General features: G+C 51.2%; 1 long non-coding RNA gene across 2 annotated transcripts; it reads left to right on the plus strand.

Annotated features, from left to right (window-relative positions):
* The first annotated feature begins 15,749 nt into the window (after positions 1-15,749).
* On the plus strand, positions 15,750-20,627 carry LOC121143906. Of its 2 annotated transcripts, XR_005881206.1 has the most exons (3): positions 15,750-16,634; positions 17,490-17,700; positions 19,747-20,627. It is a non-coding gene; the product is annotated as an uncharacterized LOC121143906 (long non-coding RNA). The 2 variants fall into 2 exon arrangements; XR_005881205.1 differs by lacking the exon at positions 19,747-20,627 and having other exon boundaries at positions 17,490-17,736.
* Positions 20,628-22,931: the final 2,304 nt, after the last annotated feature.

Below are 22,931 nucleotides of genomic sequence, written 5' to 3' on the forward strand. Positions count from 1 at the left end.
TATATGTCTCTGCTCCACTCTGATGGCCTCCAGCAAGCTTGTCCTGAAGATTCTTCACCCCACCATGCCTCTTCTGGGTTCTCAAAACTCCTGTGCCTCCCTCTTGCAAAGCACTCTGGGTACTTGGGTATTTGGTGCCCTTCACCAATCTGTCCTTTTTCTAGGCTGTGAAGGCCTCTTGGGTAAGGGCAAGTCTCCTTTTCATCCTGTCATTGTTTATTTTGCTTGTTTATTCACAACATTTATTGACAACGCACCATGTGTTCTGAAATCCATTGTGAATTTTGGGGACACAGCATTGAAGGAAACAGATAAATCTCGGGCTCTCAGGAAGCCTAGAGACCCGAGTGGGATACAGACACATAACGAAGGCATTGCCAGGGTCTGAGGCCAGAGGACAGGGCATCCCTGTGTCCAGCTCAGGGTCTTTTGCAGCTCTCCAAACACTTGGATTTAAGCTGAACTGTCCCAAGCTCAGACATGCAGGACCGCTGCCCCTCTCCGGTACAGAAAATGCTTTTTTTGTATTCTTGGGAAAACCCGTCTTTCTGTGCCTCATTTTCTGCATCTGTAAAGTGGGAGCACCAATGGCCTTTAAAGGTTGTTCTGAAGTAAACGTGGGTGCACAGAACCTAGCATATAGTCGGCGCTCAATAAATGGAAAGAAGGCTGGGTGGCGAGTGCGGCTCGGAGGCAGAGCACTTGCTTGGCAAGTGAAGAGGCCTGGTCTTCATACCCAGGCCACAAGTAAAAAGAAAGGGAGAACGGGAGACGAGAAAAAATGGGCATAAGGAGGGTGCAAGACCTGACAATTGTCCTGGGGCTCTCTTGCCTTTGGATCTCTAGGTGATTCAATCTGGATGCACAGTTCCAGAAATAACCACAAGGTGGCACCAAGATCACGGGTGGTGTGGGAATTTAGTCTGTAATTCTTAGGGTAAGTTTTTAGTTCAGAGTAGAGACCAGACAAACAGGTATCCTGCTCCAGCTAGGGGTGTGTTGCTCTGAGGCCAGGAGGAAGTCCAGCCTTTCCAGCCTCTCTCCTGCAGTTCCCTGACTAAAGTTCTCCAGTGTTGGGGACCATTTTCAGCAGAGAAGACCACACTCCTTGCCCCTCTGCGCCTTGAGACACTTTCCTCTCTTCTCACTCGTGAGGCAGGCGTGAGTGTTTAACTCTTCCTGTGTGACTGGGGATAGAGGAGATGACCTGTTTCCTGTTCTTGGTGTCCTGAGGACGGGGCGAGACATGAGAACAGAAAATTAGCTAAAGAGAAAAATAACAAACATCCTCAAGTTACATAAGACTTCTCTCTGTGCCGTGTGTGTGTGTGTGTGTGTGTTGTTGTGCGCATGTGCATGTGAGTGTGTGAGTGTATATGTGAGTGTGAGAGTGTATGAGTGTGTGAGTGTGAATGTGTGCGTGTGTATGAGTGTGTATGTGAATGTGTGCGTGTATATGAGTGTGTATGTGAGTGTGAGAGTGTATGAGTGTGTATGTGAGTGTGAGAGTGTATGAGTGTGTATGTGAGTGTGAGAGTGTATGTGTGTATGTGAGTGTGAGAGTGTATGAGTGTGTCAGTGTGTATGAGAGTGTGAGTGTGTGAGAGTGTGTATGAGAGTGTGAGTGTGTGAGAGTGTGTATATGAGTGTGTATGAGTGTGTATGTGAGTATGTATATGAGTGTGTATGAGTGTGTATGTGAGTGTGAGAGTGTATGTTAGTGTATGAGTGTATGTATGAGAGTGTGAGAGTGTATGAGTATGTGTATGTGAGTGTGAGAGTGCATGAGAGTGTATGAGTGTATGTATGTGAGTGTGAGAGTGTGTGAGTGTGTATGAGTGTGTGTGTCTGGGTCAGGAAAATCACAAAACGGAGAAGATCTTTTGTCGCCGTCTAGCTGCCCAGCACCTGGCATGTCACAGAAGCGGAGCCTGAAGCTCAGAAGGCTGCACTGTGGACACTGACTGCACCGTTGTCTAGCGGGCTGTGGAGACTTGATCCAGCCATCTGTGGCGTTTTGTCAGTGCCTAGCCCTTCCCTCAGGGCTGCCTACAGGGTTGTACAGAGGTAGCGACTGCTGCCCCACCTGAACAGACTGGGGGACAGGAAGGTGTGGGCCACTCCACAGATTTCTTCAGGACCGAGGGTTTCAGCATGTGGCACAAGCATAAACTAACTTGTTCTTTTAGTTTTTTAAAGACTATTGAGTGTTTGGCCTGCATGCATGTCTGAGCACCTCACGGGTGCCTGGTGCCCGTGGAGGTCAGAAGGTGGCATGGGAACCCCGGAAGTGGAGTTGCAGGTGGTTGTGAGCCGCCGTGTGGGTGTGGAAAGAAAACTCTGCAAGAGCAATGTTCCGATTGCTGAGACATCTCTCCGCCACCTCTTCCTTCCATTTCATTTCGTGAGACAGTCTGGTGTGTCTCAGGCTGGCCTCAGATTTGCTATGTAACTGAGGGTGACCTTGAACCCCTGACCACCCTGCCTTCAGCTCGCAAGTGCTGGGATTACAGGTGAGTCACCACACCTGTCTCAAAACAAATATAATTTTCAAAAAAACGTCAAATCATAATCCTTATACAAATAAAACAGTGAACTCATGCCAAAGTCTTTTGTGAACTTTCCCTTTAAGCAAGACAGTAAAACAATTTTAAATGAGAGTCTGACCTTTCCGATTTGTGCTTTATTCTGGGAAGGAGTCGGTTGCATTATGTGTTTTTTTTTTTAAAGACAGGGTTTCTCTGTGTAGCCTGTCTGTCCCGGAACTCTCTCTGTAGACTAGGCTGGCCTTGAACTCAGAGATCCACCTGCTGCTGCCTCCCAAGTGCTAGAATTAAAGGCGTGCACCACCACCTCCAGGCCAGACTATGAACTCTTTTTTTTAAAAAGATTTATTTATTATGTTATTATGTATGCAGTGTTCTGGCTGTATGCATGCCTGCACACCAGAAGAGGACGCCAGATCTCATTACAGATGGTTGTGAGCCACCATGTGGTTGCTGGGAATTGAACTTGGAACCTCTAGTAGAACAGCCAGTGCTGTTAACTTCTGAGTCATCTCTCCAGCTCCCACATGATTTTTAAGAACGGTTCTATTTTTTGTTTGGTTTTTGTTCGTTTGTTCGTTTGTTTTTCCAGACAGGGTTTCTCTGTGTAATAGTTCTAGCTATCCTGCTTTGTAGATCAGGTCTTGAGCTCTGCTCATAGGAATGTATGCAGTGCCAGTGAAAGCCAGAAGGGGGCAGCAGATCCCATGGAACTGGAGCTACAGGAGGTGAGAGGCCCAACATTGGTGCTGGAAGCCAAATTCTAGTCTCCTGTAAGAGCAGCAAGTGCTCTTAGCTGCTAAGCCATCTCTCCGCTCCATCCCATGATTTGTTTTCTTTAAGTCGGTTCTATCCCTGCACAGCTGTGGACTCAGTGAACCCAAAGTTCATCTCTCCCCTACAGAATCACAGTGCTGGAGGTCAGCCTGGCGGTGGTGCCGCACAACTCGGATCTGAGCACTTGGGAGGCAGAAGCAGATGGATCTCGGTGAGTTCCAGGTCAGCCTGATCTACAGAGTGAGTTCCAAGACAGTCAGGGCTGTTACACAGAGAAACCCTGCCTCAAAAACAAACAAACAAATGAGATAGCAGCAAAAAAAAAAAAAAAAAAAAAAAAAAAGCACTGAAGGTTACCTGGATGACATCCATGACATCCAGCCCTTCTCCAGGAGGACAGACACCCAGAAACCTCTTTGTCTGTTCCAAAGCATATATTTGTTTTATTTTTGCATCATGAACAACCTCACTATGTAGCCCAGGCTGGGCTTGGACTCATTATCCTTCCTGATTCCGCCTCCCAAGTGATAGGATTACAGGCATGCACTACAATGTCCAGTTTGTTCATTTTGTTTTGTTTTTGGCCATCCAGATCAAGATGAATCAGGCACTAGCCTTTTCTCAGGGGAAAAGGCAGTTTTCCCTTCGCCATTCAGGCAACAACCTCTAATTCTGGCCACAGTTAGTGCCAGCCAGCAGGTGGCGCTGTGGCAAATGTTCAGCTATTTGGGAGGGAATTCATGGACTGGCACCTAGCAGGCCTGCCCACTTTTGACCCTTGCTGACCTCTGGGAGTCTGGTTGCATGATTGCAGGACTACCCAGGGCTACAAATCTTGCCGGTCACGAATTCAGTCTTTCCTTTCCGTGCCAGAAACTGTAGATGCACACACACGTCATACTCCTGAGTTCTCCCGACATGTCTGCCTGACTCCTGTCTGTGCTGCCCCAGGGACAGCAGGTCACCCACTCAGCCCCCGTCTGCCTCCTTGTGTTTCTCTTTCTGGAAAATTCTTCTCACTGAAGGTTGACTAAAGGACTTTGCTTCTGTAACCTCCTTCAACTTCTTGTCAGCCTGATGTGACAGGTGTCATACACACTCCTCCTCTGTCCCCCAGGCTGCCCAGACTGGAGATGCCACCACTCGGCTGCACAGACATTGGTCTCCAACGCATGGATGGTCCTGAACTCACAGCAACCCTCCTGCCTAGCTTTCCAAATGCTGAGATGACCCGAGTCAGGGGATCGGCTGGAAAGCCCCTTGTCTCACCATTGCCTGTCCCAGCCTGGTCCTGAACTCCTCTGAGCCCCACAGTATGACTAACCGCTCCCTAGTGCCGCAGAACCGTCTTTGTACACTGTAAATATGTGTTACTCTCATTGCCTAATAAAGGGCTGACTGGCCTCTAGCTGGGTTGGCGGGATTGGGCAGGAGAGATTGGGAAGAAGAAAGACGGGGTCAGAAGAGTCGCCGGGAGACGCAGAGGGAGCAAGGCATGGTGAAGTCACTAGACATGTGGCAGCACATAGATCAATAGTTGTAAGAGCTAGTTAGTAATAAGCCCCAGCTATTGGCCAAGCATTTATAATTAATATGGAGTCTTTGTGTTGGCCAGCAGCGGAGGGGACAGAACTTATCAGTGGTCTAGATGGGGAACTCTGCCTACACCCCAGGGTCGGCCCAGCTCCAGAAGGCTGCAGAGTCAGTGAAACTAGTGCATGTCAGTGCAGCAGGCGGAGAGCGCTGGAGTGAATACGCTCTTCCCTTAGTCAGCCCAGGGACGGTGACGCTGACAGAGGAGGTGGGCAGCCGCCAGAGTCCGAGGTCGGTGCTGGGGTGATCCCAAGGGTTGGGGCACCTGTGGAATGGGGTTCTTAGAGGAGGCATTAGCTCTCTGGGGGACCGGACAGGGTTTGCTCCAGCTTCTTGATCCTTCCCGAAATGCTGGACTCTGGGACACAGGAAAAGAAAATCTTCCTGCCACCACAGGATGGACTAAGTCAGGGTGAGAGTCCGGCACCCAGGCACCGTGACAGCAGGACAGTGGTCTCCGCAGTAATGTGGCCACGCCTCAGGGAGTCCCCCAAAGGAGAGTAGATGAGGAAAAAAGGAGTGGGGTTATTTGGGAAGTGAACCCCAGGGCTGGAGGGAGGTGCTGTCCCTAAGGGTCTTAGGAAGTAAGGCCCAGCGGCAGCAGAGTAGAAGGAATGAAGAACACTCAGGTGCAGCGGGGAGTCCGTGTCTGTAACCCTTGCACTCAGGTGCAGTGTGGGGAGTCCGTGTCTGTAGCCCTCACACTCAGGAGGCTGGGTCAGGAGAATTGTAGTCTGAGGGCAACCTGAGCTACATAATGAGTTCCAGGCTAGGTTATAGCCTGAGACCTTGTCTAAACACACACACACACACACACACACACACACACACACACACACACACACCAGAACCAAAAGGATTTGTGAAGGGTTAGGAGGCCAGGGAAGCCCGGTTCACGTTCCCCATGCACAATGTGGTGCAGGTCGCTGATATAGCTGAGTCTCCAGGAGAACCTTAGCCACGTGCTTCCAACTCAGGAGCCCTCAGGAAGCTGTCATCAAGATGTCAGTTGGCTTGCTTGTTGCCTGGAGGCTTGGCTGGTGCCCAGGAGCTGCCAGAAGGTAGCCCACTCCCAGGGTTGGCAGGTTGGTGCTGAGCAGGTGACCTCAACTCCTCACCTCATGGTCAACTCCTCACGGTGGCTTAGGTGCCCTCATGAGACGCCTGGCTTCCCTGGAAGGCCATTGACCAAGGCGGAGAGGTTGAAGCCACAGTTTCTTTCATAATATAGCCTTGACAATCATGCGCCTTCACTCCCGCTCTATCTTACTGGACAACCATATCATTTCTTATGCCTTCTGGAAATCTCTGAGTGATCTGATCCATGTCTGAAGAGGGATGAAACTGTCAGGATCCAATATCTCCCCTCTACTGCCCCAGCCCCAGTGAGTTCCAGCCAAACCCAGGTGCCAAGCTGTTCAACAAAGCCACCAACTGTCCTCCTCTCCCACTGCCAGCTCATGAAATTCATGTGGAGGCCAGTGACAAGGATCCACTCACCTAAAGGGATTTAGTGGAGGGAAGACAGGGCGTGCCCCAAGAAGCTGAAGAGCCAAGATTCAGGAAGGGCAGGGACTGGTGGTCTGGACCTTGACAGCAAGGGGTGACAGTGCCTCAGGATCAGGCTGGTGTCTCGGTTGGTAGAGTGATTGCCTTCGAGCATGAGTGTAGGTAAAGGTGTGGAACATTCTCTCTCTCTCCTTTTCTTTCTTCCCCCTCTCCCTTTCTATCTCTCTCTCTCTTTCTTTTTTTCTTTTTCTGAGACAGGGTTTCTCTATGTAGCCCTGACTGTCCTGGAACTTGGTCTGTAGACCGGGCTGGCTTTGAACACAGAGATTGCCTGCCTCCGCCTCCTGAGTGCTGGGATTAAAGATTTGTATGTATACCACCATGCCCTGTGGCATTTTCTTGATTAGTGATTGATGTGGGTGGGCCCATCCCATGTGGAGGGTAGATGGCCCTAGCTTCTGTAAGAGAGCAGATGAGCAGGCCCTGGGGAGAGAGCAGTGAGCAGCGCCCTCCACGGCTGCCGCTTCAGTTCCTGCCTTGAGCCTTGAGTTTGTGTCCTCTTCCCTCAGAGATGGAGTGTGGCCTGAGAGTTGAGATGAAGGAGAGCTTTTCCTCGGGGTGTTGCTTCTGGTCAGTCACTACCACAGTGGTAGAAACTTAGCTAAGACGCACATACAATAAATAAATAAATCCTGACTGGGAGTTGGTGGCGCACACCTTCAATCCCAGTACTCGGGAGGCAGAGGCAGGCAGATCTCTGTGCGTTTGACCCAGCCTGGTCTACAGAGTGATTTCCAGGACAGCCTCCAAAACAATACAGAGAAATCCTGTCTAAGAAAAAAACAAAACTAAAACCATCCCTGAACCTGGCTTAGGAGTCCCCCTTGACCATCCCTTTGACCGTACCCTGTACTGACAGGCCGCATCCAGGTGCCTCTCCCGGCAAGAGCAGGCTCCCAACACCCAGCCCTCTGTTCTGACTGTTGGTGGGGCCACCCCTGGGCTGATGTTCCTGAGTGCAACAAGACAGCGGGCTGGGAATAAGCCAGTTGGCAACACTCCTCCATGACCCCTGCATCAGCTCCTGCCTCCAGGTTCCAGCCCTGAGTTCTTGCCCGACTCCCTTCAGTGACGTTCTTAAAAGTTGTAAGATGAAATAAACCCTTTCCTTCCCGACTTGCTTTTGAACAGGGCGTTTCAGCGAGAGAAGCCCTAATACAAATGGATTCCTTCATGTTATTTCTTACTGTAAACCAATAATGGAAATCAAATACATGTGAATTGCTAGGACCCTTTAGGCTGAAAGAGATGAAATACTCAACTACACGTTGCCTAGTGAGGGGATTTCACTCTCTTCAGGGGTCTTGAGGGAGCCATCTTCAGATCAACTCTCCTCCTTCCCTCCTCCAGCTCTCCCTTTCCCTCTCTTCCCCCCTCTCCTCTTTCGGTGCTGGGGAACGGAACTTGGGACCTTGTGAAAGAAAGTGTTGTGCCTTAGAGCTACACCCCCAGCCCCTGCCTTCCCACCCTCCCTTCAGGAGTGAGAGACCATCCGGAAAGCTCCTGGAATCACATCCCCAAATGACCAGATCTAAACAGCCACTCTGAGTGGACTGGGCTCCTGATCCGTGTAGCCATTTCATCCTTGACTGCCCACTGGACCGGAGAGCAGCCGGATGAGGAGGATGAGGCCGGGGAAGGTCAGGAACCCTGCGGAGGAACCCTCCGGAAGAGGCAGAACCATGTTTTAACCCAGAGTCTGGCTGCGGAGCCTCCAGTGTGAATAGCTCCACTGTGTTCCGAGGTGTCTCCCTCGGATGGGGTATGGCATCCGCACTGAAATGGCTCTTTTCATTAGGGCAGAGACTCCTTCCCAGAAGCCCCCACCGGCTCTTGTTTTGTCTCGTTGGCTGGACAGTAACCTGGGACCAAGTGTAATGACCTTTGACAGGTCGTCTGACCTGGGTAGGGTGACATGTAGTCCTCGCCTTGCTTTAGGCAGGGATCAGGGACACTGCCTGCCCTTACAGCATGGAAGAAAGCCAGGGTTAGCGACAGCCTGCCCTCCCTGAGGTTCCTGCAAGCTGAGCTATTCCTCTGGCTTCTGCTGAATTCCAACAGCTGTCCCCATGGCTCCAGCCTTGGAGACGACACACACACAATGCGGCAGTGTCTTCTCCGGAGCAGCCTCCGTGAGCAGAATTTCACTGGAAATTTCTGGTTCCCAGGCAGAATAACAGCTGTTTGGCACACAGCTGTGCAGGGTCTTCCTTGGGCCCCAGGGTCATCCCGTCTCATCCCCGGGAGCCCACGGGACCACTAGGCCTGCCATGTCTTCCTTGCAGCCCTGCCTGCCACTTCCACGGCCCTAGCCTCCCGGCTCTCAGAGACAGCAGCCCTCTTCCCCTGTGTCCCTCTCTCTCCTCTGACACTTGGGCCAGGCTGCCAAAACCAACAAAGCCTCAGAACAAAGAGACCTTTGAGATCTCCGCCCCCCAGAAGGAAGCGGTGCCCCTAGCTAGCAAAGGTCCCCTCTGCAAGCTCTGGGGATTCAGACTTCAGAATGAGTATGGCCAAGATGGTCATCCTCCTGCACCTGGCCACTCAGAGTCCTTGGCAGAATCACAGGGAAATAGTTACCTTCCCAGAACCCAAGGAGGTGAACGCTAACTGCATTAGGAGCTACACTGCAGTTCCTACCTGAGCCTCCATCATGGTTCACACAGCACAGCCCACGGCCACTTCCCACAGCAGCCAGAGAAGTTCCCATCCTTTTTATGAGCCTCCAAGTGAGGTAAAGCTGGCTTTGCCAAAGAAAAGACTTTCAGGAAAAGTCAGTATGAAGCACATTGCAGCTTATTGAAAGATCTTTTTGTTTTGTTTTGTTTTTTTGAGACAGAGTCTCTCTTTGTAGCCACAGCTGTCTTGGAACTCACTATATAGACAAGGAACTCATTATATAGACCAGGAACTCACTCTATAGACCAGGAACTCACTCTATAGACCAGGAACTCACTCTATAGACCAGGAACCCATTATATAGACCAGGAACTCACTCTATAGACCAGGAATTCACTCTATAGACCAGGAATTCACTCTATAAACTAGGAACTCACTCTATAGACCAAGAACTCACTCTATAGACCAGGAACTCACTATATAGACTAGGAACTCACTCCATAGACCAGAAACTCATTATATAGACCAGGAACTTACTCTATAGACCAGGAATTCACTCTATAGACCAGAAACTCACTCTATAGACCAGGAACTCACTCTATAGACCAGGAATTCACTCTATAGACCAGGAACTCACTCTATAGACCAGGAATTCACTCTATAGACCAGGAACTCACTCTATAGACCAGGAACTCACTATATAGACTAGGAACTCACTGTATAGACCAGGAATTCACTCTATAGACCAGGAACTCACTCTATAGGCCAGGAACTCATTCTATAGACCAGGAACTCACTCTATAGACCAGGAACTCACTCTATAGACCAGGAACTCACTCTATAGACCAGGAACTCACTCTATAGACCAGGAATTCACTCTATAGACCAGGAACTCACTCTATAGACCAGGAACTCACTATATAGACTAGGAACTCACTCCATAGACCAGAAACTCATTATATAGACCAGGAACTTACTCTATAGACCAGGAATTCACTCTATAGACCAGAAACTCACTCTATAGACCAGGAACTCACTCTATAGACCAGGAATTCACTCTATAGACCAGGAACTCACTCTATAGACCAGGAATTCACTCTATAGACCAGGAACTCACTCTATAGACCAGGAACTCACTATATAGACTAGGAACTCACTGTATAGACCAGGAATTCACTCTATAGACCAGGAACTCACTCTATAGGCCAGGAACTCATTCTATAGACCAGGAACTCACTCTATAGACCAGGAGCTCACTATATAGACCAGGAACTCACTCTATAGACCAGGAACTCACTCTATAGACCAGGAGCTCACTATATAGACCAGGAACTCACTCTATAGACCAGGAACTAACTCTATAGACCAGGAACTCACTCTATAGACAAGGAATTCACTCTATAGACCAGGAGCTCACTATATAGACCAGGAACTCACTCTATAGACCAGGAACTAACTCTATAGACCAGGAACTCACTCTATAGACAAGGAACTCACTCTATAGACCAGGAACTCACTCTATAGACCAGGAATTCACTCTATAGACCAGGAACTCACTCTATAGACCAGGAATTCACTCTATAGACCAAGAACTCACTCTATAGACCAGGAGCTCACTATATAGACCAGGAACTCACTCTATAGACCAGGAACTCACTCTATAGACCAGGAATTCACTCTATAGACCAGGAACTCACTCTATAGACCAGGAACTCACTCTATAGACCAGGAGCTCACTCTATAGACCAGGAACTCACTCTATAGACCAGGAACTCACTCTATAGACCAGGAATTCACTCTATAGACCAGGAACTCACTCTATAGACCAGGAACTCACTCTATAGACTAGGAACTCACTCTATAGACCAGGAACTCACTCTATAGACCAGGAATTCACTCTATAGACCAGGAACTCACTCTATAGACCAGGAACTCACTCTATAGACCAGGAACTCACTCTATAGACCAGGAACTCACTCTATAGACCAGGAATTCACTCTATAGACCAGGAACTCACTCTATAGACCAGGAACTCACTATATAGACTAGGAACTCACTCTATAGACCAGGAGCTCACTATATAGACCAGGAATTCACTCTATAGACCAGGAACTCACTCTATAGACCAGGAACTCACTCTATAGACCAGGAACTCACTCTATAGACTAGGAGCTCACTATATAGACCAGGAACTCACTCTATAGACCAGGAAGTAACTCTATAGACCAGGAACTCACTCTATAGACCAGGAACTCACTCTATAGACCAGGAGCTCACTATATAGACCAGGAATTCACTCTATAGAACAGGAACTCACTATATAGACCAGGAACTCACTCTATAGACCAGGAACTCACTATATAGACCAGGAGCTCACTATATAGACCAGGAACTCACTCTATAGACCAGGAACTCACTCTATAGACCAGGAATTCACTCTATAGACCAGGAACTCACTCTATAGACCAGGAACTCACTATATAGACCAGGAACTCACTCTATAGACCAGGAACTCACTATATAGACTAGGAACTCACTCTATAGACTCACTCTATAGACCAGGAACTCATTATATAGACCAGGAACTCACTCTATAGACCAGGAACTCATTATATAGCCCAGGAACTCACTCTATAGACCAGGAACTCATTCTATAGACCAGGAATTCACTCTATAGACCAGGAACTCACTCCATAGACCAGAAACTCACTATATAGACAGGAACTCACTATATAGACCAGGCTGGCTTCAAGCTCATGGATGGGCTGCCTCTGCCTCCCGTGTGCATCACCATGTCTCACACTGAAAGATATTAAACATAAGGACTGCTTTTTAAAAAAGACATACCCAAGTGTGGCCATGGTCTCTCAAAGGGGGAAAAACAAACAAACAAACAAACAAACAACCTTGGTAGTGATGAACAGGACAGTAAGACAGAGAAAATAGTAAAGAGAGAAGACAGTGGGGGTGCACGCCTTTAATCCCAGCACTCAGGAGGCAGAGGCAGGCGGATCTCTATGAGTTTGAGACCAGCCTGGTCTACAAGAGCTAGTTCCAGGACAGGCTCCAAAGTCACAGAGAAACCCTGTCTTAAAAAAAAAAAAAAGAGAGAGAGAGAGAGACATGAGGAGGAGAGACAGACAGAGAGAGAAAGAGGGAGAGGGAGAGACAGGGACAGAGACAGAGAGATAGAGAGAAAGAAAGAGACAGAGAGAGAGAGACAGAAAGACAGAGAGAGAGAGAGAACCTCTCCCCCTGGAATTCAATTGAAGTTTCTTTCCAACAGACAGCAAGCATTCCAGCGCCCCTGCCTGAGGCCTTTCTCTCGTCCCAGCTACCAGCCTGCAGTTTCTCAGGAGCCTCACTAGGAGAGTTCTTAACTCCTGTGCGACCTTAGGGGCTCTTGCTTTCCCGGCTCAGATTGCTATCTAATGCTGCTCCAGAGCACTTCACTGATCTCACTTAAAAGAGAATGAAGGAAAGTTTCTCAGCAGCCCTTTGAGATGTAACCTGGGAGTCACCAAATGGCGCGGATGGCCGATACTGAGAAAATCAGTGGCAGCTCTCCCTGAGGAGCCTGTGCCCACGCTTAGGCGCTTAATTCTGCCTTACTCTCCTCTGAGAAGCATACACCCTGGCTGTGTCTTATTTCTTCTGGGCGTCTCTTTTCCCCTTTCCCCTTTTGCTGAAGTCGATAAAAAATACCTATAATGAAACTTTTAACTGCTTCAAAGTCTGTTCGGCCTCAAATCCCTGTCGGCGTCGAAGCCACAAAGCTTGATGGGGCCTGACCTGAGGTCCCTTGAGGTCTACGGAAATTCCTCAGGCTGTTGAGGGTGACAGTTGGGAGCTGTGCCTGTGCCTCTGTCCCCTCATGACTGACAGTGACACTAGCTTAGAAAAGTTTGGAATTTTGTTGTTTAATGGATTAAAACCTCCTTCCCTTCCCCCTATCTCCACTCAGCTCCCACCTCAGCTCTCACCTCAGCTCCCACCTCAGTTCCTACCTCAGCTCCCACCTCAGTTCCTACCTCTGCTCTCACCTCAGCCCCCACCTCAGCCCCCACCTCAGCCCCCACCTCAGTTCCCACCTCAGCTCCCACCTCAGCTCCCACCTCAGCTCCCACCTCAGTTCCCACCTCAGTTCTCACCTCAGCTCCCACCTCAGCTCTCACCTCAGCTCCCACCTCAGCTCCCACCTCAGTTCCCACCTCAGCTCTCACCTCAGTTCCTACCTCTGCTCTCACCTCAGCCCCCACCTCAGCCCCCACCTCAGATTCCCACCTCAGCTCTCACCTCAGTTCCCACCTCAGCTCTCACCTCAGCTCTCACCTCAGTTCCCACCTCAGCTCCCACCTCAGCTCTCACCTCAGTTCCCACCTCAGCTCTCACCTCAGTTCCCACCTCAGCTCTCACCTCAGCTCTCACCTCAGTTCCCACCTCAGCTCTCACCTCAGCTCTTACCTCAGTTCCCACCTGATTCTCACCTCAGCCCCCACCTCAGCTCTCACCTCAGCCCCCACCCCAGCTCTCACCTCAGTTCCCACCTCAGCTCCCACCTCAGCCCCCACCTCAGCTCTCACTTCAGCCCTCACCTCAGTTCCCACCTCAGCTCCCACCTCAGTTCCTACCTCAGTTGCCACCTCAGTTCCCACCTCAGCTCTCACCTCAGCTCTTACCTCAGTTCCCACCTCAGTTCCTACCTCAGTTGCCACCTCAGTTCCCACCTCAGCTCTCACCTCAGCTCTCACCTCAGTTCCCACCTCAGCTCTCACCTCAGCCCCCACCTCAGCTCTCACTTCAGCCCTCACCTCAGTTCCCACCTCAGCTCTCACCTCAGCCCCCACCTCAGCTCTCACCTCAGCCCCCACCCCAGCTCTCACTTCAGTTCCCACCTCAGCTCCCACCTCAGCCCCCACCTCAGCTCTCACTTCAGCCCTCACCTCAGTTCCCACCTCAGCTCCCACCTCAGTTCCTACCTCAGTTCCCACCTCAGCTCTCACCTCAGCTCTCACCTCAGTTCCCACCTCAGCCCCCACCTCAGTTCCCACCTCAGCCCCCACCTCAGCTCTCACCTCAGATTCCCACCTCAGCTCTCACCTAAGCTCTCACCTCAGCTCTTACCTCAGCCCCCACCTCAGCTCTCACCTCAGTTCCCACCTCAGCCCCCACCTCAGCCCCCACCTCAGCCCCCACCTCAGCTCTCACCTCAGATTCCCACCTCAGCCCCCACCTCAGCTCTCACCTCAGCTCTCACCTCAGTTCCCACCTCAGCTCCCACCTCAGTTCCCACCTCAGCTCACTCAGTTTCTATTGAATCTCAGGCTACAGCCCAGCACCTTCTGTTGCTCCTCAGTCAGGAGAAATACTCCCCTCTCCTCCTCACTTCTGTCAGTTCCAGGACAGAAGTGAAGGCAGTGGCTGAGGGACATCAAGGGCACCAGGCGCGGGTGCTGTGAGCATGAGCCCGAGAGTGGGGGCCATGGCTGGGTTTGCACAAGTCTTGTCGCAGTTCTTGGGGTGCAGCCTGCAGCTTGTGTGGCAGCATTAGCCCCTCCCCATCAGAGTCTCAGCTGTGCTCCCTGGACCACCACTGGCAGCAACAGGACCTGGACACTCGGGAGAAATACAATTTTAATTTTATTTTTTGAGACAGTATCTCACTATGTGACCAGGCTAGTCTGGAACTCACAGAAATCCGCCTATTTCTGACTCCCGAGGGCTGAGATTAAAAGCCGGTTACCACACCAGGCATGAAGTGGAAATTCCTGCCCACACTCGGCCTGTTCTGTCAGGGTTGGGGTAGAACCCAGCAGGCTTGGGTTTAACCTCTGAGGCGATCTGGTGCGTGTGCAGCTGGGGACCCTCTAGTCAATGCTGAGGAAGCCGAATATCACGTAACTACGGCGTTCTCGGTGTTTCTGCCAGGTGTTCATTTGGGGCAGGGAAAGCCCATTTTAACTGACGAGCCAGAGAGAGGATTCCAGAAAGAGCCTCAGGCACAGCCCTTCACACAAGCGAGAAAGACAGCCGGGCGGTGGCGCAGCCTTTAGTCCCAGCACTCGGGAGGCAGAGGCAGGCGGATCTCCGTGAGTTCGAGGCCGGGCTGGACCGACAGCCTCCAAAACAACACAGAGAAACCCTGTCTGGTGAAACCACTGAACACACCCATCCCTCATCAGGTCCCATTCTGCAGGGGAGGAAACTGAGTCACAGGCTTGCACAGCCACTATGCAGAGGCCAGGCTTCGGACCCAGGTCACCGGGAGCGGCGTGGCAGGGTTTCTGAGAAAGACGGCGGGAGGGCGGTGAAAAGTGTAGAGCAGGGCTGGGGCTGACAGAGCTTTCAGGTGTCTCTGACACGCTTGGTGTGTACAACCCCAGTGGCCAGCGATGGGGGGATGGCTTGGGGCGGGGCATGTCTCTCTTGGTGCCGGGACCAGGATGAGTCAGGGCCAGATGCGGCTGGAGCGGGACAGCCACAAATCCCAGCCCCTTCGGGGAAAGAACAAACTGCAGGTCCCTCCCGGGCGTCACTGCAGGGCGTCACTCCAGGGCATCACTGCAGGGGGTCACTGCAGGGCGTCACTCCCGGGCGTCACTGCAGGGCGTCACTCCCGGGCGTCACTGCAGGGCGTCACTCCCGGGCGTCACTGCAGGGCGGGCGTCACTGCAGGGCGTCACTCCCGGGCGTCACTGCAGGGCGTCACTCCCGGGCGTCACTGCAGGGCGTCACTCCCGGGCGTCACTGCAGGCTCACGGAACACTGGAGAAGCGGTTGGTTGTCTTGGTGGCGCTCACGGAACACTGGAGAAGCGGTTGTCTTGGTGGTGGGAGCGCTGCGGACGGGACCCTGGACTGCACGGGTCGGGCTCCGGCCCTGAGCTACACTTCTTTTTTATTCTGCATTTTCACCTTCTGTAGTCACCATGCTTCATTTGCCGTTTTACGGTGACTTTCGTCATTGGTTGAATGCATGAGGAGCAGACTTCAGTCTTCCTCCGCGCACGGGCGCCCAGGGGCCACGGTGTCAGCGCTGCTGGTGGGAGCTGCGGCTCTGGCAGCTGGCGTGGGCGTGCTTCCGTACCTTCACGTCCTTCAGTCCCCACCCCCTGGCCCAGGGACCCGTGTGGAGAGAGGCAAGCTGGAGGCCACCCGTCAACTGAACACACCTGGTTTCTCTCCCCTTCCCTTCGTCTTCTGAGTCAGGGCCCCACGACGTAGCCAAGGCTGCCCTTGGGCTTGCGCGGGCCCTGTAGTGCGGGGTTTACACACAAGCTCCCCTGTAGGGTAACGAAAGGGCGGGACCGTGCCGCTAACCACACCCACTTTGGGCGTGACTAGAGACCACATCCATATACGGGTCTCTAGAGCGCCACGTGGCTAAGGGCGGAGGCCTCAGTTTCCCCCACACTCCCCACACTGGCTCCAAAGGTAATCTTTTTTGATTGTTTGTTTGTTTTTGGTTTTTTCCAGACAGGGTTTCTCTGTACTGTTTTGGAGGCTGCCCTGGCACTCGCTCTGTGCAAAGGTAATCTTCAATCTGTTGGGCTAGCAAACAAAGACTAGTCCGGCCTGCCTTGCAGGGACCTTGGAGGGACTGACCTCCTGACCTCCTGACCTCCTGACCTCCTGACCTCCTGAGGGCTGACCGCTCTCTGTGTCTGATGGAAAGAGTTTCTCTTTGGTTTTCACCGTTTTCATTTCACTGTTCAGCTCCTTTGATACTTTTCTGTGCTGGAAATCATCACCCACAAACTGGAAAACACACACACTACATACACACACTACATACACACACACATGCACACACATACCACACACATACCACACACACCACCACCCACACCACACACACACACCACATACAGACACCACACACACATACCACACCACACACACACTACACACACACACCATGACACATACACACACACACAACGCACCACATACAGACACCATACACACCACACCACACACACACACTACACACACACTACCATGCACCACATACAGACGCCACACACACATACCATGCCACACTAAACACACACACACGCACTCACACACATACACACACACCACACAATATACATATACAGCATGTACACATATACCACACAGCACACACACACACATACACTTGCCCCCACACATACACACCACACACACATACCACACCACACTAAACACACAGGCACTCACACACATATATACACACCACACACACATATACACATACCACATACACCACCCACTACGTATATACTACACACACACAGGCACACACACACACACATATACGTATACAGCATGCGCGCGCGCGCACACACACACACACACACACACACACACACACCATGTCACTCCTCCTTTGTTGCAACAGGTCTGCAGTCGATCTGGCTGGAATGACCACGTCTGAGTGTAAGGCGAGTGTGTTCAGGAGTTTCCCTGACTCAGAAGACTTCCTCCTCCTTCCCTCTCCTCCTTCATGCAGCCATGATGCTGGAGCTGAAGCTGGAGCAGCCTTGGACCATGTGACAGAAGGCAACTATGGATCATTCCGGAACAAGACAGAGGCGGTCTCTAATGCTTGTGTTAGTCTTCCTGGACTAAATTCCCTTTTTAAAAGATTTATTTGTTTATGCATTTACTGTCTGCACGCCAGAAGGGGACACCAGGGGACGGTGTGAGCGGCTGTGTGGCTGCTGGGAACTGAACTCAGGTCCTCTGGAAGAGCCATCTCTCCAGCCCACACCCTTTTTTGAGATAGGGGCTCACTATGTAGACCAGGCTAGCCTCAGTCTCACAGAACTCTGCCTGCCTTTGCCTCAGAAATGCCACCACGCCCGGCTGTCTTCCCTCATATTTAAATGGAGATGGGCATTTTTACCTCATTTTTGGGTCTCTGTTATTTCAGGGTTCCGTCACTCTGCATCCAGTTTTGCTCGCCTGTCACACATCTGACGGTATTTCTCAAAACTGAGATGCACGGTGGTTTGAAACAGGGTCTCATGTAGCACAGGTTGGCCTTAAACTCACAGCTGAGGCTAGCTTTGACCTCCCAAATTCTGACGAAATTAAAGGTGTGCGCCACCATCAGCGGCCTTCTGCTGGTGGCCCCAGGAGAGACCGGAAGCCTGGTGGGGCAGCTGTGGGAGCTGGGTGTTGTTTGACCTTGGCACAAAGTCAGGCGCGTCTGTCTGGAAGCCCCGGAGCTGCTGCAGGTGGCTCGTTCCCTAGGGTCCCTTCCGCAGCCTCCGGCTGCCCCTCCTCCACCTTCTCCAGGAGAAATGGAGCGGGCACACACCGCACAGCTCAGCAGGAAGCAGCTGCATCTCCCCGCGCCTTCTGGAACTCAGAGGCAAAAGCGCGAACTGGCATGGCATCTCTGTGCGAGGCTGGGTCTCCATGGAGCTGAGTCCCTGCGCGCTGCAGGAGAATGACCCGGAGTGAGGAGTATGGGCCTGTGTTAGGTGACAGAAGTGTCGGCCATGCGGGTGGCCTTGGGCCCCTCATCCCCACTCTTCCCAGGGAGATCTGAGTTCAGGCGCTGCCCCCCCTCGAGGGACGGGAAAGCACTAGTCCCTGCTTGCTAGTTGCCAAGCAACCCGAGGATGAGCCTTGGAGGTCATCTCTCAGACAGCTCTGCGCCTCCGCGCAGCCTGCGAACAGATGGCCCCGCAAGCAGCCAGCCCCAGCCCTGAGCAATCGCTGTGCTCCTGCAGCCTGTCTCCCGGGCGGGCGTAAGCAAGGAGGAGGCGGCCTCTAGGGACACAGCCAGGGCGGCGTGGGGACTTTCACGAGGAAGGGAGGGGCCCAGGCTAGGCTCCAGGCAGCCCTACGGCCATTCTGCTCTTGCCCAGGGCAGTGCCTGGAGGACGGGGAAGGGGTGCGAGGCTGTGCTCCACTCCATTCTTAGGTGGGCTGGATTGTGTGTGAAAGTCGGCTCCGCTTGACGGCTCACCAAAGTGCAGCCTCTGAGACAGGGGAGCCAGGAGTGACTAGGGACATAGCCAGCGGGGAGAGTGCCTGTCTAGCGTGTAGGAAGCCCTGGGTTTGAGCCCCAGCGTTTCCTAAAACTGGGTGTGGTGATGCATTCCTGTAACCCCAGTACATGGAAGATGGAGGCGGATCAGAAGCCCGAGGCCACCCTTACCTACACAGGGAGTTAAAAGCAAACTTACATTACATATCTCAAAAATACATAAATAAAACTGGGTGTGGTGGCCTGTTGGGCCTAAAAAGGCCAGGACACGAGGCCTAGTGGAATTTCCTGAGCCTGGCTAGAGTTTGGCGACCTGACTCAGCAAAACTGCGTCTGCCCAGCTACTGCTAATGTGGGGGAATGTTATTGGCCCTTACACCCCACCCATGCTGAGGTGCCCGGCTTCTTTCTCAACCCTATATAAGCGCATGTCTCTTACAATAAAGTGGGACTCTGCTTTGACCGGTCTTCACCCTAGTTTCCTCCGGTGACTAGGAGGGGGTCTGAGTCATCAACCCGACCTTCCTGGTCTATGTATCAAGTACTAGGCCAGCCAAGGCTATTTAGTTCGACCTTGTCTCAAATAAATAAGTAAAAAATAAAATAAAATTCAGGAGACACCTGTGATATTACTATATCTTTTCTTTCTTTTTAGAACAAAATTTGAGATGACGAGTCGCCCTCAGGGAAACTTTCCCCTCTGATTGCAGGACGACACACTCTAGAAGAGAAGCAGACCTCCAGGGCCCCCTCTGTCCTGCTGTTTTGATTTTCATTTTATTTATTTAATTATCTATTTCGGTTTTGAAGTTTTGAAAGCATTTCACTGTGTATCCCCTGGCTGGCCCTCACTCAGTGTGTATGAGGGCCTCTGCAAACATCACAGCCAGAAGCAAAGTAACCCGAGAAGAGACGTGAATGAAACTCGGTTCAGCTCAACTTTAGTTGCCCCGCGCTGGTTCAAACTCCTGGAGTCTGACACCAGGTGGCTTGACTTAGCCCTATTTAAGCACAATTTTGGAGAAAAGTTTCCTGATGACTCAATCCCATGTGTAGAGCAAAGCTTAAGACATACTTACATTGAAACTCTTCACAAACCGCATGCGGACTCTTTTCATAAGGATGGGTTCTGTAGACTTACAAACAAAGCTCATGATAAGGGTCTAGGGAGAACGACGGAGGTAAACGCGATGCCTGTGGGACTCAGGATTGGCCTGGCCCTAAGATAACATGGAAGTCACTTAGGCTGTAGTAAACTGTAAGTGACATTTCTTATGAGGATGGTTTTATGGACTAAGAACCAATGCTCAAGATCTGGGGCGGGGGAGTCTGTGCTAAATAATATAACAATATTCTGGGGGATTCGGGTGCAGCCTGGCCCTGCAGATAGCAAAGATCACCAGGTTGTAAGCCACATCCTTTTCCAGAATTCCAAGCAGAAGACAGCTAAGCATCTCCTTGCTTTGAAGAGACAAGCATTCGTGTTTCTCTTTCTGGTTTCCCTTGTGCTTATCTGTGTGCAGGGACCTCTTTCCTTCTACAACGCTGCAGACAAGGCTAGCTTCAGATTCACAGAGATCTGCCTGTCTCCACCTCCTGAATGCTGCTGGCATTACAGGTGTGCACCTCCGTCCCTAGTTCATGCAGCTTATTTTTATTTTTTAGTGTGTATGAGTGTTTGACGGCATGCATATGTGCACCGTGTGTGTACCTAGTACCCTCAGAGACCAGAAGAGGGTGTCAGATCTCCTGGAACTGGAGTTACAGATAATTATAAGCCACAGCGTTGGTTCTGGGAACCTTACCCAGGTCCTCTGCAAGAACAAATACAGTTAACTTGAGCCATCTCTCTGGTCCCTGTTGTCCTATGTTAATGCAAAGCAGAAAGACCTGCTATTTCTAGAGCAGACTCCAGCTATGTGTCCTCTAATTCAGTCCGGTTCTGATGAGATCTGCCTGCAAGTGGTGTAACACCCCATAGGTTCAGGGTGTGGCTCCACGGGTCCCCTTACTGCAGGTCCCAATGGGTAGATTGTCATATCCACTTCTGACCAACCGGCTGCAAACTATGGCTGCTACTCACCCGTCTCTGGGTTAAACCGCATTGCCGGCATTCACAGTACTCAGGAAAACACAATGTTGGCCAGCTGTCTATTATTGTTGCTAGTGTTTTGTTTTTTTGTTTTTTGTTTGTTTGTTTTTTGTTTTTTTCGAGACAGGGTTTCTCTGTATTGTTTTGGAGGCTGTCCTGGAACTCGCTCTGTAGACCAGGCTGGCCTCGAACTCACAGAGATCCGCCTGCCTCTGCCTCCCAAGTGCTGGGATTAAAGGCGTGCGCCACCAACGCCCGACTTTATTGTTGCTATTGTTAAGATAGGTCTTGCTATATAGGCCAGGATAACCTTGAACTTGAAATCCTCCTGCCTCTGCCTCGGAGTGCTGAGGTCACAAGCCTGGCACCAGTTATATTAATAAAGATATTTCTGCTCAGTAGTGTGTGCCTGTAATCCCAGCACTCAATAGGCTAAAGTTGGAAGATTGTCACGAGGTGGAGGCCAACCTGGGCTACATAAGTAAGTTCCAGGCCAGCCTGGGTTGTGAAACTGTCCTCTGTGTGTGTGTGTGTGTGTGTGTGTGTGTGTGTGTGTGTGTGTTTCACATCATGTGTCCAGATCCCATTCATCTCCTTGTTTCTTCATATGTGCCCGTTGACTTGCAACCTCCCCCACCCAAGTAAAATTTAAAAGAAAACACAAAACCAAAAATCAAAAACAAACATACAAAAAGAAAAAAAGAAGCTGTATGGTGACACAGTGAGTCACATAGCATACCTTTTAGTCCATAAATCTTGTAAGTGGTGGGTGCAACGAGTCATTGAGGCTTCTGGCTTCTGCCACACCCTCCATACAGGGTCCTCACTGGGACTTCTCCTGGAAATCCTGCTGTTTGTTGTCCTGTGTCACGGAGATCCTACAGGTTCAGGTCTGCAGGTCCAGCCCTTCCTTTCTCCTGCTCCAGTAGTTCATAGATGGGGAGGGTGTTAGGGTGGGCTGCCTCATAGCCCTGGTTCTGGGCATGGGTGGTAGCTGGTTTGATCAGCCTGCCAGCTTCCCTCATAGACATCACCAGGGCAAGCTCTCCAGCACCGCCTGGACGAGCTCACCCACTGCAGCAGGCAGCAAGGAGCAGTGGGGGTGGGGGTGGGGAGCAGTTCTGCTCTCACACACTCAGGGCGGGCTCACTGGCACTTACATCACCAGGGCCAGATCTACTGTGTTGCCCAGGCCAGGTGCAAGGTCTGATCTCCTGCAAAACCTTTTTTTTTTAAGTGTAAGCCAGGCAGTGATGTCACACGCCTTTAATCCTGGCACTCAAGAGGCAGAGGCAGGTGGATCTCTGAGCTCGAGGGCAGCCTGGTCTACAGCGTGAGTTCCAGGACAGCCAAGGCTACACAGAGAAACCCTGTCTCAAAAAACCAAACTAAACAAACAAAAAGTGTAAATGAATACAGCATTTCTGAATATGGGGCATCTGCAACATTTGTTAAGAGTCTGGTCCTCTTGTCTCTTTAAGGGAATAATCAGAAAGGACTTTTGGATCGGAATGAGAAATGTCCCCCATCATATCAATGCTTGAACACTTGGTTCTCAGTTGGTGGCGCTGTTGGGAAGGCTGTGGAACATTTAGGAGCTGGGACCTTCCTGGAGGAGGCAGCTCAATTGGTCCCTGCATGGGGGGGGGTAGCTTTCGGTGTCTACAGTGTCACTCTTCTTCCTGTTCACGGTGCTGCTTGTGTCGAAGCAGCCTCCTGCTCCTGGCTCCATGCCTGCACCTGCTGCC

The sequence above is a fragment of the Mesocricetus auratus genome, unplaced genomic scaffold, assembly GCF_017639785.1.
Source record: "Mesocricetus auratus isolate SY011 unplaced genomic scaffold, BCM_Maur_2.0 Super-Scaffold_100014, whole genome shotgun sequence".
Lineage (NCBI taxonomy): Eukaryota > Metazoa > Chordata > Mammalia > Rodentia > Cricetidae > Mesocricetus > Mesocricetus auratus.